The sequence below is a fragment of the Pleurodeles waltl genome, chromosome 1_1, assembly GCF_031143425.1.
Source record: "Pleurodeles waltl isolate 20211129_DDA chromosome 1_1, aPleWal1.hap1.20221129, whole genome shotgun sequence".
Taxonomy (NCBI): domain Eukaryota; kingdom Metazoa; phylum Chordata; class Amphibia; order Caudata; family Salamandridae; genus Pleurodeles; species Pleurodeles waltl.
This window is the reverse complement of record NC_090436.1, coordinates 615,727,008-615,740,478: the sequence shown is the minus strand read 5'-3', so window position 1 is coordinate 615,740,478 and position 13,471 is coordinate 615,727,008. Positions and strand designations below refer to the sequence as shown.

The window sequence follows — 13,471 nt, the reverse complement described above, 5'->3', positions numbered from 1 at the left end:
GTCAAATCGGGATCATAAGTGGTCAGTAATAGGGCACCAGAGGATAAACCTGATGCAGTTTGTGGAGGAGAAAACCACAAATTCTTAGCGAGTGCACCTTGGAATGGAGAGTCACATGCAATATCATAGTCTATTCCCATTCAGATGTCCCAAACTCAGAATGGTGTGGATATTTTGCACCCAATACTGTACTGTGAAATAATGAGGCCATGTGGGAAGGAAGACAAATATGTTTCACAGTCTTAGTGACTTCTATTAACTACTTTTATTTTGGAATTGTGAAAATATATTCAGTTGTAATGTTTAAGTTTATTTTCACGTCCTTATACCTTCTTCTATCTTTACAGACAATTGAATCCCTTCCACCATTATGAGGATTTTGTATCCCTCAAAAGAAAAAAGGTGAATAGGAATATGTAACAAAAAAATAAAAGTTCTCTATCATTTCTTGTGTTTTAATTCTTCTCTCTTCTTAATTTATACTTCATTATCTCCTTTTTTCATCCAAAATCTCTTCTATTATTCAACAATCTCCAGCAGTAAAACCAGACTTCAAGCGTTTCTAAAAAAAAAAAATATTTTTCTTTTTCAATACCCCTTTTTGGTGGGAAGGTTCTCTCTGGCTTATTTACTTTTTTCCGTTAATTCTCTCTTCAAGTGATGTGCAACTACATTTCCCCTTCTGTGAGGTGCCATTCCTTCCAGCTTTAAATTAGGTGCTACTTCTGTCCAATTATTGGTGCTGTGCCACTACTTCCTAATTAGTGAGGTACCCCTTCTCTCCATATATAGGGCTATATGTATGAACACGTTTTCCATAGACACAGAATGGGTAAAACCCTTTGATACATCTGGACGATAGTGAAGTGCTGCTTCCCTCCCTCATCTCTTCCCAGGCAACTTGCCTGTCCACAACCCATCTTTGGGTCATGGAAGATCTACAGCAAGTTTCTCTTGATGGAGTCATGGGTACCTCCTTTCTTCCCCAGATCCTCTTTTGTGGTCCTCTTCCAGGGACGATATAAGCTCCTCCTTTTTCTCTGCACTCCCACACTTGTATCCTTATTGGTCCTGTCTCCCAGCCTGTTGGTGTCTGTGAGGGACATGGTATCCCTTCTATGGTGTTTAGCTGTCCAGAGTGAATCAGGCAACCTTTCATGTTGCCTTTGCATTGAGATTTCCTGGCTCTACAGCTTTATCACAGTGTTTTTCTGTTATAAGAATAAGACTGTCCCATCACCTTGTGGTTGCCAAACGTCTCCTCTCTCTCCCTGTCCTGTATTTTTTCTTTTCTTCCTGTGGTTTCTCTGCCCTTCTTCTTTCTTTCCTGTGGCCTCTGTCCTCTCTGACTATGAATGAACAAGCCAGTCTTTTCTTTATCTTTCTTTCTCTTCTATGTCTACCCAGGAGCATAGCTTAGTCAGAGAGATTTGTGGGGTGGGAATCTCAAATTTCCCAACTGAAAAAAGCAGTGTGCTACAGGGTGGGGAGAAGAGATTACCAAGATTCGGAATGGACTGTTTTCAAGAGGTACAGCGTGAGTACTGATTTGCACTAGGTGGTCCTCCGTCTAGACTGCCACAGACGGTGAAAAGCAAAGGGTTGGAATGCTACCCGAACGATTGCTACTGTTACATTATTTGCAATCATTCATCCCATCACCTTTTGGATGTTTGATTGCCAGTTGTTTGCCTGTGACTGGCACAACTTGCTAAGCCTACTACTGACAATGTTTGTGAAATCCAAAACATAGTAAATTTGTACTTGTTCAAGGAGTGTTTCTACGGGTACAGATTTATTAAGTTTTTGGTAAATCAGTCATCATATATATTCCAGATACCGATCCAAAAAATGAACAAATGATACAGATAAGGAAAACTGACACAGACATAGCAGATTCGACTCAGGGCCAGAGACATACTACAATACCAAGAATGCATTTGAGGGATGTCACACCCCAAACACCTCTGCTGAAGCCACGCCCCTGCCCATTCTAACTGGGCTTGGTAGTACTCCTGGGAGATCATGACTACAGTCACATATATCACAATGGCTGGGAGTCCCTGCTGTGGTATCACTTATATCAAATGCATTGTCATTACACACATTTATTTGTCTCTGCTACAAGAAGCCTTGATGATAGAGTTGTTAAATCGGTTCATGTGGGCAGCGCTCACCTTTTACAAATCATTTTATCAAGTGAGTGACACATCCATGTACTAATCCTGAGTTGCAAACAGGGGACGGTGCACAGGCAAATTAATGGGATTAGCCAAGCCAGAGAGGAGCCATGGGTCCAGCTTGGCACAAAGAGTCCATGCACAAACCATCCCATGAAAACATTTGGCATGTATTTCATCCAACAAACATAATGTAAAGAATACTACCTGTTTAAAGTTCAATTAGTGTATTTCTGTAACATACAAATGTGTTTCGCCTTAGTACATAAGATTATATCACTGCACAGACGGACATTTATTAAAAGTGCTAGTTTTTGGAAACATTCATGGATTAGTCCCCAACAATGCCAATTAGTAACCTAGGAGGCAACCCTAAACATTTCCTAGATTCTTATTATTGAGGGAGCAACATTTTAGCCTATTAAATCAAACATAGAAGGTGCTTTACATATCCTCAACTAAAATATTTAAAACTGTCCTCATGTGGGAAAATAATGAAGAAGGAGGCCTACAATCACACAAACTGGACAAACAGAGAAGCTGCTATTGATTCCAAGTTATCTGGTTTACATTTTCAAATTCTGCCACCAGATGCGTATTTCTGTGTCTCTGTCACCCTCTCTGTCTCTCTCTCTTGCTCTCTCTCTCTCTCTCTCTCTCTCTCTCTCTCTCTCCTATTTACATCAAAAGTCATTGTTTTGTCTTCATTCCTGGCTCACAATGAGAAAAAAACAAAGATAGCAAACTCCACTCAGGGCACCCAGACCAGCCTACCAATCCAAGAATGGATTTATTTTGGGATGTCACACCAATTCCCCGTCCCGAAGCTATACCCCTTGGTCTACCCTGGCAGCTACTGGCTCTCCTGAGGTCTCAACGCCATAACTACCCCAATCATCTCGTAAGTATTCCTCCACCCTTTAAAATGCACGTATCAGCATCATTATTTTCCAGGTGTCCACTTGTAACCCAGACTTGCACGAACCCCTTAGTGTACACCAAATGATTTGGACAATAACAACTTTTGTTCACACTCCAAAAATCCCAAACTGTTAAAAAATGACAGCAAAGTCTTAGTACTTCTATAAAAGTGGCACCAAGTTGGGTGATTTTGCTTCCTATGTGATGAAATACATAATTGCTGACTCAAAAATCATTATTTCCATTAATTATATTGCTGTTTATCTTCAGGGCGCTGCATCTAGCCATCTATATTCGGCTGAAGTATGGACAGCTTCCAGGTATCTACACTTCAAGAGATTTTCCCCATGGCTTGATGTGTTAATTGAATGGAATAAAGTGTTTAGCAGAAAGGCTGCTATTTGCAACAATTCCATTATAAGCACACACATGTTTTGGGGGAAGAGATAATGATCATCCTGCTACTATCTGAAACCTGCAAGCCATGTGTTCTTCACTACACCAACTAGTTCAATGACCAGTTGGTCCCAATTGTGGTATCTGTTATTACTAGACCAGTTTGCAGTGGTCTGTGAACACTGTTTGGTAGAAGGTACCAAATGAATAAAAGCAGGGGCCTGTGTTTGTATGTTCTCTAATTTGGTCTCCCTCTTTTACTGGTGACCACTATAGGAGCTCTTATGGCATGGTATCATAAAGTATGTTAAATGTGACAATATAGAAACACTTCTGGAGTTTCTGCAGGAACACAGAAAGGAGTAAAACTTGATTAGTGGAGGAAAACTGCTATCAAACATCTGCATCTGTGCCAAATTAGATTTGGGTGACTTTCTAAATATCAGATTGCTTAAGGTCTTTATCCTGGATACCTCACACAGCTCAGAGTTTGTTTTAGGTCCGAGGTGCAGGTCCACATCTTGAATATAACATGTACTGAGAACTCCTGATTTGGTGTCCCACCCAATTAGAAAAGATTTGTCACAGAGATGGTTAATGCCAACTGGGCCTTGCAGCACAAATATGTTTGGAGGAGCTCAACTGATGTGGCACTGTGTCCTTAGAATATAACATTCACAAGGAACATGTTCAGATTAGGGGGCAGTTAAAGAACCTCACTCAAGTGCTGGGCTGGATATTGAAAGACTGGCAATAATGAAAACACACTCACCAAATGCTATACCTCTCTGCGTAATGGTGCACACCAACTGCTGACATCTTTACAACTAGAGAATCTAAAGAGCTGTTCCTTGCATTTAGATATCCACAAAAAAGATTTACTCATGAATGCTGTATTTGAAAGATAGCCATTGACATTTGCTGACACTTTTCCCTCAGTCCCAACAAATGAGGAGGTCATACTCAAAATGAGGTACCAACACAACAGTACTCTACCCCCAACTTGAGCTAATCAACCTTAATTTACTCAAGTCAGGGATGGCACTGATATCTCCATTTAAGCATCGACTCACCTGGCACAAGTGGAAATGCTGACTTTAACACTTATGTCCCTAAGGGAATATATTTTGGGCATCAGAAATTGATTCCAGTTTGTATAGAGAGTCTTAGTTAAGCCAGGTAACTAACCCGAAAGTACTAAATACACCTGGGTTGAGAAGACATTAATGACGATCTATGGAAAAGAAGAATTCACAACTGCGATTAAATATCATTCAACCCTCACTTTCTATCCTCATGTGGCACAAATATCTTGAGTTCTCCTTCAACATCTACTTGACTGCATAAAGAGAAACACAAATGCTTTGTTTTAAACAGTATTGCAAAAATTCAGAGATGAACTAAAACAAATCTTTCTACCAATATGACATCTGTCAATGGCCTGGCATCTCAATGTGGTGGTTTCCAAGTTGATGGACCTACTTTTGAACATCTGAACCTATTAGGACCTGAAGCACCTGACATGGTAGGCAGCATTTGTGACAGCAGCTACAGCAGAACATGGTTATCTGGTTACAGCAGTGACAGTGAACAAATGTTTAACATCATTTCTAAAAATGGAAGTGCATAGTCCAGTATTGCCCTTCCTTTCTTTCCAAAGTGGCATCTGATTTTACCCTGAACCAAACCATAGAATTAGTGTTGTTCTCTCTAAACCACATCAGACTTGTGGGTAGGGCAAGTGCACAATGACTATTCCAGGCTGTCAGATATTCAACCTAAGGTATGGGTAATCCAAAAGCAAGCATATTTGGTACATCGACACACGAAAGTGAGGAACATTCCACAATGAAACCTCTGTAATGTCTACACATGTGCTCCATACACACGTTGTCAAGATGTTCCACTCTAGATCTGTAAACCAGAGAGGATTTGCAGTACAAACAGTGTCCAGCTCATTACCTCTAATGCAACGTACTTCCAACTACAACCTACACATGTTAATTTAGAATAGTATTATATTGCAAAAGCAATCTTTCTTAAACAAAATAGAAATACTTGTGCTGCTATTAAATCCTCTACACAATAGGAACCATTATGATGACCTGTCTTTCATGCACTTGAGCTACTGACTATGGCAAGCACTCGACGAAGTGAAACCTACCGGCAGGACAGTACTATTCCTAATACAAAAGTACGCCTACATATTGACTTCCTATCAGAAAACATGGCTGATCCCATACATTTGAGTAAACCACAGTGACAAGCCCTTTGCAAGGGAAAATTGGATCTTTACAGCAATCCTATACTTCTATACTAAATATCAGAACAATTTATGAAATAATATGTACATGTCAATATACTTCTTCTCTCCTCTTAGCGGTGCTCATAGTTAGCTGCACATTGTTCTAAGAACATCCCTCACCCTCGCTAACATAAACTGTATGCAGCCCTTGCTCTGCAGTGCTGAAAACACATACAATGTGCCTCCGCCCGTGAACTGGCGCATGCCACACTCTATAGAACACAGAACATCTTGGACCATCATGCATCTTAACTGCGCATACACGTAGTTCCTCTCCACACTCCTCGCCTCACACACAGCCACCCTTGGTAACATTTCCAAATGCTGTGCTAAGGGATCCCACTGAGTTCCATCTTCACATTATTCCAGTCATACCCCCTTCTGCATTATACTGGCCCACACGTTCTGAGAAAGAACAGGAATACCTCTGGAGTAATATGCATAGACACGAAAACCACACTAACTAGCATCCTTCTCATCTCTGCATTATGTGACCTACATGCCTCAGGACGTGAGGAAACAGAGCTTCAGGGCTCCACTAAAGGCACCAGGATCCTTTATCAGCAGTTCCTTATCTTTTGACTTCTGTGGACCACCAATGAATCACTACTGGAAGCCAGGGATCCTAGCTGGAGCAATTTCTATGATTTGAACCTCAAAACATTACCCACAAATATGTAAACAAACAAATGCACAAAGAATAGAATATTTTGTTTAATTCACAAACAAGAAAATATGTCAACATTTTAATTTTAATGTCGTTTTATTTCTAATAGATAAAACAATATGCTAGACATTAGCATGCTTTTTTTAGCTCCAATGAATCATCTCCTTTTGTCTGTGCATACCAGTGCTGCTTCAATTGAAGCCACCAATCATCCCTGCTAGATTCTTTTTGTTTTACTTAACAGCTGCTCTCACAAATCAAGACAAGGATACCAACTTTCATTTTCAGATTCCAGTTTTAAATTCCTACATATCTAAGGTATTGTTGCTGGCAGGGTGATTTTAGATGCATGTGCCTTAAGGCGTTGGTGCTTGTAAGGTGATTTTAGATTCATGTGCCCTAAGGAGTTGTTGCTGCCAGAGTGATTTTAGAATCATGTGCTTTAAGGCGTTGTTGCCAGGCAGTGTGATTTTAGATTCATGTGCTTTATGGCATTGTTTAGATTCATGTGCCTTAAGCAGACAGCTGTGCTGAACTTGCCCTTAACACTTTTAAGTCCTGGTATGGTTGACTCAGACATGTTTTTGTCCAAGGTAAGTGGTCAAATATTGTTAAACGAAGCAACAGCAGCAATGTTGTTATGAATACTAGATCTGGAAAGTGATTTAGCACCTTTAGAGGGCCCTGCAGCTGTGCTAGATTTTATCGACAGTTATTCTCCTGAAATTGTACAATATGAGCAAGGCATTCTGCAAAGAAATTCTGGGGGAATAAGATCAGAATTCAAATTGCACAACATAGAGCCGGATTATGAGTTTGGCGGACAGGAACTCTCATCTGCCAAACTCCAGAAGGGGTGGTTGCCATGTGCCGGCTATCTCCTCGCCGGTCTCATTAAGACTTTCCTGCTGAGCTGACTGGCGGAAACCAAGGTTTCCACTGGTCAGCTCAGCGGGAAAGTGGCAGCAGCATTGTCACCTGCTAGTAATCAAGCCAGCAGCAAAGCTGCTGCCGTCACGGGCCACTAGCAGCCTTGTAATTCACACTACCAGTGTATAACGATGCTGGGCAGGGGGACTCCTGTGGCCCCTGCACCTGTTATCCGCCAGCCTTTTCATGGTGGTGTAACAGCCATGAAAAGACTGGCAGAGAACCAGGCTGTATTCAGAAGGGTGGCACTGAGTTCAGCGTCTCCCTGACTGATTCCAACCTGCACCACCGTCAGTCCGTCGGGATCTCCGATCCCGGCAGAGATGGCGGTAGGTTGGCCAGGCTATTAGCGGGGCTGCCCACTAACCTCGTAATGTGGCAGTCGGTCCACCACAACCGCTGCGGTCCGACAACCACTGCGAGTGTGGCGGTCCGAGGACTGACACACTGGTAATTGGGCACATTGTCTGGGCATTCTTGTGTGCACACATGACATCTCCACCTCCCCAAGCAGTACCCTAGCCTGTGTGCAAATTACATCAATATTAGGACACTGAGCTATACCGTTTTTTTCAGAGACAACAAATTCATGTTTTAAATCACCCACTGTCATGTTTATGGCCCACTTGGGCTGATTTATGCAATGGGAGCTAGGTTCACCATTTTTTTGGCGTTTCCCAGACGTTAGCACTTTACCGTCCTCGTTGGCCCTCTTCAGTTCTCTATTTAGCTCTTCATTGGTCTGAGATCTAATTTAAAGAGCAGTTGAGTTTCCCAGTGGCAAAATATATAAAGTAGTTGTGTGTTGCTGGAATACTTTAATTAACAGTTTGGACTCAGTGCACCAAATTAGTGACTTTCATCTACTTCCAGGATTTCAATGATAGTCCTAAAAATATATAATCAATTGCACTTCATGAAACTTCCCCCTACTGAGTCTTTGTTGCTCTTGAATATTCAAATTGAAACTGGGACCGCTGTGCCAAGCCTAATGAGCACACTGAGCCTGTTCTGGGCTGATACGACCAGGGTCTGAAAACAACGCATAACAGAGATGGTAATCTCTGAGCCGCCATCTTTAACATGGTGAATCTCCATGTGTGGTCTTTGTGTGAACTGGACTATGGGCTACAGACAGCTACAAATGCAAGCAGGTCCGTGAGCCACAAAACCGTGTGATTTCTGAGAAGCAAGTAGCAAGTAATTTAAAGCTGCAGTCCGCTTCATGTAACAGAGAGCCTCTCTGCATTTATGAGTAGACAGAATACTGGAAGGTTAAGTTTTAGTCCAGAAAATATTAGACTTGCCAACTTTGAAATTAGTTTCACTGTGTGAAGGGAGGCAGCGTGGTAGGGGAGGGGTGTTGAAGGGCCACAATCTGGAGTTGGATGTGGGGTTTTATGCACAGCAACACCTGGTCAACCAAGGGGAGCGGGGGGCAAGGAGAGGAGACAGAGCTTATAACATGGCACTCCCTGCTCAGCCCCTTCTACCAACCCTCAAAAACAAATTATAAAGGCTTCTATGGCTGCCACTGACGTGCTGGGAAGGTGTAAATCTTGTGATGGACAGCGACTGCACAGAGCCACTACAGCTGGAAACCCACTCACTGCAGGAGTTTCCAAATCACTGTGTGATCTCTGTCTAAAAGTGAAGAAAACATAAAAGGGGTGGGAGAAAAGCTTGAATTAATCTCAAACACTGGTTATAACTCAGGCCGCATACCAGTCCATCGTTTTTTGCTGACTGTGCCACCTCATCTGGGAACCAACCGTATACAACTCATCATTGGTCCTGCTCAAACAGGAAAAGTCCATCCAGAACTGCCAGACTAGGAGGTATCCTCTGACCAGGAACACAAGCAATCCCAGACAGGTTTTGATCTATTGGGCCTTTTCTGTGGGTTTAGCTTGAGTCCTATAGCACACTGTGCACAGGAACCTTGTTTACGCATACCCTTCACATTTAGTAATTCACTTAGAAGAAACCTAAAAATGATAGCGGATGTACTTTAATTCATCTCAGCCAGTGGTAATTACTCTAACCACATTCCAGATCATATGTTTGCCCTCAGTTAGGAACCAATCTATGCAAATCAGCCTTGATCCTGTTCCAATGGGTACAGTCCATCCTATCCTGCCAGATTAGGTCTCATCTGAACGGGATCTGAAACAAGCCTAGACTGATTTCAGTTTATTTCAGTCTCTTCAGTAGGGTGTAGCTTGATTCCGATGGCACACTTGAGTATGGAAACCACTTCTGGGCTTCCCAATAGCACATAAATCATTGCTTTGGCAGTTTGGGAAAGTCTGTTCCCATGAGAGGCAGGCGTTTGCATAAAGCAGACCTCTGTCTGGAGTGGCACACTGGGTGAAAAAACAGGGGGTTACAAAGTTACCCAGACCAATTGCCATTCATTTAGACTTTCTGCAAGCATTCCTCCCATAACCTTTTGTCTGTTTGATGTAAAGCCCTAAATGGGCAAGTGCATGCCCAGACGTGTGTCTCTTGCTAGGTGTGCCATAGGATCCAAGTAATACATCCTTGTAGGGGCCTCACAAGGGTGAAACCAACCTTGAGTTTATTGTGCTCCCTTCTGGTGATGGTCTGACCTGGCAGATCAGGATGGAATCTTCCCATGAGGAGAAATGTCAGTCCTGATTTGTACAATGTAGGCCTCTGTATGGAGTGGCACAGTGGGAGAGTGGGAGAGTGGCACTTTGGTATCATCCTTAACCCTCTTCACTGCCCTGGAATCAGGTACACACCCGAGTCACATGAAGGCTTGAAACAGCAGTGGCTCTTCTCCCTGTCTGTGACTACTAACCAACCCTTTGCCGTACATGTTAAGTTATCTAAATATTAATCTGAGACTCTTGATTTGAAGACATGGTCATGTTTATTGTATCTCAAACGAGAGAACACCAAAGGAGAAGCCGACTCACCAACCAGCCTCTTCACCAGGGTATTCTGGTGTGTGCATGTGAACATTCAAGAGGACACAAAGTTAAGAAACAAATCAAAGCAAAACTGGCCCGCTTGTTACCGCAGCAATGATGCCGGGTTGTGCGGCCCAGTTCCCGAAGTGGTGTGGAGTGTCAAGGGCCTTCAGAGACTCCTTCCTGGGAAGAGAATGAAAGAGGCCACCCAACTTGAAGAAACTTATCAGCAGCAAGCAGATTCATATAGGGAACTATATCAATGTCCCCTCCTACCTGTGAGAGGGCAGCAACTGCGGGTGAATAAGAAGAGTCATTGCAACTCTGGGTTGGAGGACCATGAGACTGGGTAAATGTGTTGTGTGGACATATATAATAAACTTCCATAACCCCTTTCAACTCACTTCCAACTCCAACAGTTCTTCTGTAAAGAGGGGAAATAGCCCTAGTAGCTTCTCTTGATGTGCTACATATGAAGGCTGACGATGTACATACATGTCGTGTGATGTGTGTAGTGCAATGATTGCAATATCTCCCAGTGGATTAAAAGTAGACTTTGCTAACTGCCTCTTGTCCCATTAGCCAGGAAACAAATATTTGTCACCAAATGTGTATTTTTCCATGAAACCACTTGGCCGAAGATATGTTTGTAAATGAGAGGCCGGTGATAGGCTTGTCTGGGCCTCCTTATATGAAGGTCAATACGGAAGTATCCCAGTTATGCATGGCCACTGTGCGGTGCATTATGCGTAAGGGAAACATTGTTATATTGAGAGGTTAAGTTGGCTTCACTGATTGCACATAGTACTTGCGGGGTCACCACATTATGGATTGCTTGCTAAGGGTAGTCACAATAGAATGCAGGGGAAGTCAACTTGGAGAACACAATACTGACTAGAGAGGAATATGAAATTAAATTACATTTATTTTTATAAAGAGCTCGAATACCTGGAGGCATCTTGGCACTGTCACTGCATAAAGGTTTAACAGAGGAGTTCAGCATTTTTAATGGAACAACCAGGTTTTTAATGGTTTTCTAAAGGGGAGAAGACTTGTCAATTAAAAAGTACCAGAATATTGGGAAACGGGAACTTCTATGCCTTCTAAATTAAAACAATCAACACAAATTGTCTCTGTCACCCAGTCCAGTCTATGGCCAATCTTTATGTGTCAAAGTGCACTTATTCGGATGCTCCTCTCATCCCTGCCTACAAGAAATTATTTATTAAATAATGATTTAACATTTATCCATGCAACTTTTCCAGATACAAATATTTATACCAGACACTATTGTGTTGTTAAATGAACAATCTAAAACTGCACGGGGCATGTAGCTTTGCATTGTTACGCAATCAATGATCTCACCACCAAAGAGCCCCAAAGAAAAAGCAAAGCCATATCCACTGAGCTTGAGATCACATTAAGCTCAGTGTTTGTTTTAGGCATTAGGATAACAATAGACTGTGCTGAAGTTGTAAAAGAAATAATACCAGTGCCAAAAGCTCTGATCAGAAGCCCGGACCAGCACAGTTATATGTCAGCACACCAAATACCAAAGCTGTTAGTCTTGAATCCACTTCATGGGTCTTTAATCCACTATCAGAAACTCCTTGCCCTTTTACTCTACACTCTTGCAGGTTCCTGCTTTCTTCCATTATGATGAATTTGCTGTCTTTCTCTTCCTGTGTCTGATGTGATATTAGTGCTGGTCCCCAAAAACAAGTGTTGGTTGCCCCCATCAGCAACCACTGACTCAAAATAAGCACTGGCGGTAGGTTTCCCTACTTTGACAAAATCTGTCATGGTGATGTGGGGTATGGTTAATATATGCAGACGTGATGAGCAATTCATCCAGAACCTTCTCACGTTTTCTTACTATCAATCCATCTTCTTCTCCCTCTCTTACACACACACATACACACACACAATGTGAGAATGTGAGGGAGCATCACAGACCGTACAGCTCTAAATGCCCTTGGAGCAAAATGAGTGTGTGCACCCAATTTCTGCACTCCTGTGGCACTTAGGTATTATAGATGTGGCCGCAGATGTTTGCACCACCCCTTCAGGGAAGAACAGCTAGTCTGCCTTTGACGGATGCACTGACCCCAGGGCAGACTCGAGTATGCAGCTGCACTGGTGCAGCTCAATAATTGTACTAGGGCACACTGACCTGGTTTCCATTTGCACACCCAGTTAAAAGTGGACCATGGAGCAGACTGGGTTAGTGCACCTCACACAGAAAACGGGCTCAGATAGTAATCCGTGAACATTCAGGAGCATAAGACAATAAGGTATATTTTACAAACAATTTAAATAAGGGGGGAAAATATTCCACATCTGTCTGACCAGTCAGTTATGCACACCACAAATGATTTCTAGTTTACTTATTAATACATAACAATAAATATGGAATATTGGTCACCTTTGAAAGTGTTAATGCTTTTGCAGTCTTATATGGAGGTTGGCACAAATGGGCTACTGTATGAATATTGCTATCTTTGGGCTACTCCGGAAATTGGACAGGAATGACTGCTTGCGCGTTAGGAGCAAGACACATAGTTATTCATTCAAATGTTGTGTTGGAACGCTCATTACACTGCCAAGGCTTGGGCTATTGACCTCACTGAGTTGTAGATGTGAGCCACCACATTCCATTAAGAGGTGCTGTATGTGAGTAAAGCATTTAGCCTCCCAGCTGAGATACTGAACAAAGAGGCCCTAAGGGGAGGTCACACTTGGGTTAGTCTACTTCTAGAGTCCCCCAGAAGATGATGTAATAGCATAACAGTAAAGCCTTGTTGAAGACAGACATATGAAATAGTGCACTTGAGAAAGGATTGGTGGCAGTGAGAACTACTGTTGAGCGTACGACCAGTTACCAATGCTCCGTGGTTACGAGTCTTGCAATAGGTCTGTGTGGGTGAAGGACGAAGGCAAGCACAGTGCAAGCATTTTCAGCGCTCAAGGCAGAATAGAAATTTGGCAGAGGAGTGCTCCCATTACAGATAAAAAACGATTTCAGGACTTTTGCAATTGTTTGGCATTGTCACTAGGTGGTACCACAAGGATACTGGATTTCCCTTTTGTTATGTAAGTGTCAGCTCTAATGGATGACTGTTTGATGTGCCAT

General features: G+C 42.4%; 1 protein-coding gene and 1 long non-coding RNA gene across 2 annotated transcripts in view; one reads left to right on the top strand and one right to left on the bottom strand.

Annotated features, from left to right (window-relative positions):
• LOC138283403 (uncharacterized) overlaps positions 1–3,707 on the top strand; it is a 74,640-nt gene extending 70,933 nt beyond the window's left edge. Inside the window, exons 2-3 of the long non-coding RNA XR_011201258.1 lie at positions 348–402; positions 3,372–3,707. This is a non-coding gene — a long non-coding RNA (uncharacterized lncRNA). The remainder of the gene's footprint in view (positions 1–347; positions 403–3,371) is intronic.
• CAMK4 (calcium/calmodulin dependent protein kinase IV) overlaps positions 1–13,471 on the bottom strand; it is an 892,231-nt gene that overhangs the window by 635,361 nt on the left and 243,399 nt on the right. The window lies entirely within an intron of this gene.